This window comes from the organism of the source record quoted next, unplaced genomic scaffold (genome assembly GCF_019419815.1).
Source record: "Pyrus x bretschneideri cultivar Hongxiangsu unplaced genomic scaffold, Pyrus_bretschneideri_v1 Contig202, whole genome shotgun sequence".
In the NCBI taxonomy this organism is placed as follows: Eukaryota; Viridiplantae; Streptophyta; class Magnoliopsida; order Rosales; family Rosaceae; genus Pyrus; species Pyrus x bretschneideri.
Genome location: NW_025999505.1, coordinates 277692 through 281971, shown reverse-complemented (window position 1 = coordinate 281971; position 4280 = coordinate 277692). Strand labels below are relative to the sequence as shown.

At 38.4% G+C, this 4280-nt stretch overlaps 1 pseudogene; it reads right to left on the bottom strand.

The window, feature by feature from the left end:
* Positions 1 to 3965: 3965 nt before the first annotated feature.
* Positions 3966 to 4076, bottom strand: LOC125477239 (annotated as a pseudogene).
* Between the last annotated feature and the right edge of the window lie 204 nt (positions 4077 to 4280).

Here is a 4280-nt window from a genome sequence, read left to right as displayed (position 1 = left end):
AGAACCTTCTAGCTAGCATTCCATCCATATTTTCATCAAATTCGTATTTACAATCTGTTTTAATTACAATCTGTGCTCTTTGTTTTAATTTCGTCAAAAACTAAATCCCCCTTTACTTTAGTGTTCAATTTAGTTAGAAAGTGTCTTAGTTTGTGTTTCTAAGTGTTTTGATTCAAGTTATAACCCAAATTCGTCCAAATTAGGTTAGGTGCTCAAAACTGCCCAGATTGTGTTTTTAAGGCAGTTTTGAGTGTTTTGTTGCTGTTTTGAGTCTTTTGGTTTGTTTTAGTGTTTTAGTGATTAGTTTTGCATTTTTTGAGTCTAGTTTAGTGTTTCTAACCTTTGTTTTATGTTTTCGAGTCAGTTTCCAAGTGATTTAGTAATCCCTCCTAATCCCCGGTTTAGAACGATCCCTACTTATACATATACTACAATTGTCAAAAGAGGGTTTTAATTTGTGTGCTTATATATTTCGCATCAAATTTTTGGCGCCGTTCCCGGTGATTAGCAACTTTGCTAATCCCTTAGATTGTTATTTTCTGTTTACTTTATTTTTGTTAAGTTTCTGACCTTGTTTTGTTCTTCTTGTTTTAGGTACTAGTTTATGACTCGAAGTTCCTAACTGATTCGTGAGCATATCTTGGACTTTGACAGCGATTTCGAGAGAACGTTGAGACAAAAGAGGAAGCAACACGAATCAAATCCACCAAGCCCGAAACCTGACCTTGAAGAACAAGTCCTAGAAGAGGAAGAAGAGGTTACAGATCAGATTTTTGAAGAGACACAAGGCATGGCCGTGGACAACCGGACACTCAAGGAGCTTTCTGCTTCGGGATTGGATAATGCCGCACCTTTGTGTATCCAATATCCCCCACCTGCCGAAGGTAAGACCGAAGAGTTCGAGTTGAAGTCAAGTTTGCTCCACCACATTCCAAAATACCATGGGTTGTCCATGGAGGGTCCGAACAAGCATCTGAAAGAATTCGAAGTGGTGTGTTCAAGCATGACTCCCGTCAATGTCGATGGAAGTATTTTGAAGATGAAGGCTTTTCCATTCTCTTTAATGGACAAAGCCAAAGATTGGTTGTATGAATTAGCTCCCGGAACCGTCACATCATGGGAGAGTATGAAGAGGGCATTTCTGGAGAAGTTTTTCCCAACTTCTCGAATCATCCTTCTACGTAAAAGGATAAGTGGAATTCAGCAAGATGAAGGTGAGTCTTTTCCTACATATTATGAACGTTTTAAATCACTTGTTGCTTCTTGTCCACAACATCAGATGAAGGAGGAGTTACTTCTACAATACTTTTACGAGGGGCTTCTACCAATTGAACGTCAAATGCTCGATGCCTCGGCGGGTGGAGCATTGGTGGACAAGACACCCATGGCTGCCAAGGTCTTAATTGCTAATCGAGTGTTGAACGCTCAACAATACGAAGGAGTAGGCCAAAGAGGACCCCCACGGCAGCAAGTTCATGAGGTAAGTTCCACACCCGACATTCATTCACAATTAGCTAATCTTACTTCCATTTTGTCTCAGATGGCCGAAGGAATGAGGATGCAAGGACCAATTGTATGCGGAGTGTGTTCTATCCAAAGACATGCTTCTGAGAAGTGCCCACAACTAATCGAAAATGGTGGATGGGAAAGCGCAAATGCAATTGGATTTCAAGGCCAAAACCAACCACGGAACGATTGATAACTCACATTTTGTATGCATTTATATCTTCCATATTTGGCTTCTTTGTGATGCTTTTGGAATTAAACTGGTTGCATTTTACATTATTTGGTGTTAGTGTGCAGCCAAGTGTGTAATAGGACCAATTGGAAGGCAAATGAAGTAAAAACACTCCTTTTGGTAGCTGAGCATTATTCCAAACATGGAGAGGATTTTAAGGAGCTAATTTGGAGTTCAAATGAGGAATCTAGGACTAATTTGGCTGCTGGAATTTCAGGAAAAGATGTGGAAGGAAAGTGGTGAAATTCGGCCATATTGGGTGGTTCTAAACAAGGCAAAAACGCTCAAAACACATGCCATATGTGGAAATACCATTTACATCAGATTTGAGCCATTTAACTCATCTTAAACACTTACCTTGTTGGTCATCCTATCAGCCATAGTCTAAAGTAGTGAAAACCTGATTTGGAGGTGGAAAAATAAGGAAACAAAGTTCAAAACAAATGCCATTCTCAGAAATACCTTTAAATCAGATTCTAGCCTTTTATTTCACCATCAACACTTACCTTTTATGCATCTTTTCAGCCCCTATTTAAACCAAGTGAATTAGGCATTTTATACACAACTTTTCTTGGCTTCATTCCATCATTCCCACACCCTAGCCGCACCACCTCTGTCCATTTTCTCTCCCATTTGGAGAAATCATTCAACCCTAGCCGCTCCACCTTCATTTACAGCACACTTGGAAAGCCAACACCAAAGGCCACCCTTAAGGGATTTCAACATCAGTTTTGCTTCAAGGGTTCCTTCTCCTTAATTCTATGTTCACTCATGTTGTATATTTTTATGTCAAACATCTTGTAAACATGAAGTGTAACTAATCTCTTTCTAGGGATTCGATGTAACCTTGCAAGATTGCTATGTAGTTAAGTTAGAATGCTCAGTCGACACATCTATTTCTTGTTTCATTCTCTGATTTAATTGAGACTTTGTGTGTTGATTTTTAATGTTTGATCACCATTTGAATTAACCACAGATTGTTTAGACAAGATTAGAGCACACATCATGCATATTCTTGGTGGATATGTGAATGAATGAAGGGAATGTTTTGCAAACAACCTGCTGAGTGTTACCTTTGTTTTTATGAAAGTTTCTTGTGCGTGACACATTCTTGATTAGGAACCAAAGTTGCACATCACAATTAGGTTCAAGATTAGGAACATTTGATCAAATCCACACATCATATGGTTGATCATATCTAAGTGAAACAAACCCAAGAAATAGGTAGATGGCTGAGTATAAACTGACTTAACAAACATAGACTTGGTTTAGCAATGGTGAAACCGAATCCCTAGCTTCATCCCCATTGGTGCTATCCTATTTTATTATTTGTTGATCCATTTACTTGTGTTTACTTCATTTTCTTGTACTTTCAAGTTACAACAACAAATCTGTCTAAATTGATTAGTGTTATTCTCTAATAGGGTTCTTGCAAAACAAGTGGTTGTATAGGTCTAATTAGTCCCTGTGGATTCGACACCCTTACTTGTGCCATATTACTAAATATATTTTAGCACTAGGAAGGAATACAACAACAAAAACTGGCGCCATTGCTGGGGACTGATTTCAGTCCCTTATAATTGCTTGTTTTGGTTTTAAACCTTGTTCTTTTCATTTTAAGTAGATTTCTGATTTTTTTTTTTTTATTATTCAAACTTGTTTTATCTTGTTTCAGGTAGTACATGTCCAATAGACTTGCTGAATTAGGCCAAAGACTTGAACGGTTAAAGGGCAACACTTTGGAAGGCTTTGTTCCAACAAGTTTCTCCATTATCCGTGAAGAAGAGGGAGATAATTCGTCTAGTCCAACAAGTGAAGGATCTGAGCACTTTAATTGGGAAAGAGAAGAAGAGATGGCGGGCAATCAAGATGATCTTCGAGCTTTGGAGGACTTTACTCAACCAATCATACCAAACTCACCTTCATGCATCTTGTTGCCCACAGAAGCTAGAAACTATGATCTTAAATCTTCACATTTCCATATGCTTCCTTCTTTTTATGGCTTACCTAATGAAGATCCTTTAGCTCATATTAAAGAATTTTACAATGTTGTGAGTGGTTTACCTTTGCAGGGAGTAAGTGAAGCAAATTTGAGGATGAGAGTGTTTCCTTACACCTTGAAAGATAGGGCCAAGAGTTGGTTGATGACCCTAGCACCTGGTTCCCTCACCACATGGGATGCCATGGCTAAGAAGTTTTTGGAGAAGTTCTTTTCCACTCAAAATACAGCCACATTAAGGGGACAAATCTTCAACTTCAAACAAGATGATGGAGAACCTTTCAATGAGTGTTGGGAGCGCTTTAAAGGCCTTTTGCTGCAATGTCCACACCATGGGTTACCTCTTTACTTACAAATGCAAATTTTCTATGATGGACTAACCCAAACATGTCAATCAATTGTTGATAATGCAGCAGATGGAGCTTTGAAGAAAAAGAATGCTCAAGAGTCATATAACATTTATGAGATGTTGGGGTCTAATGCTCAACACAAAGATTTAAGGGGTAAGAGAGTTGGAGTATATGAAACAAGTTCTAATCATGA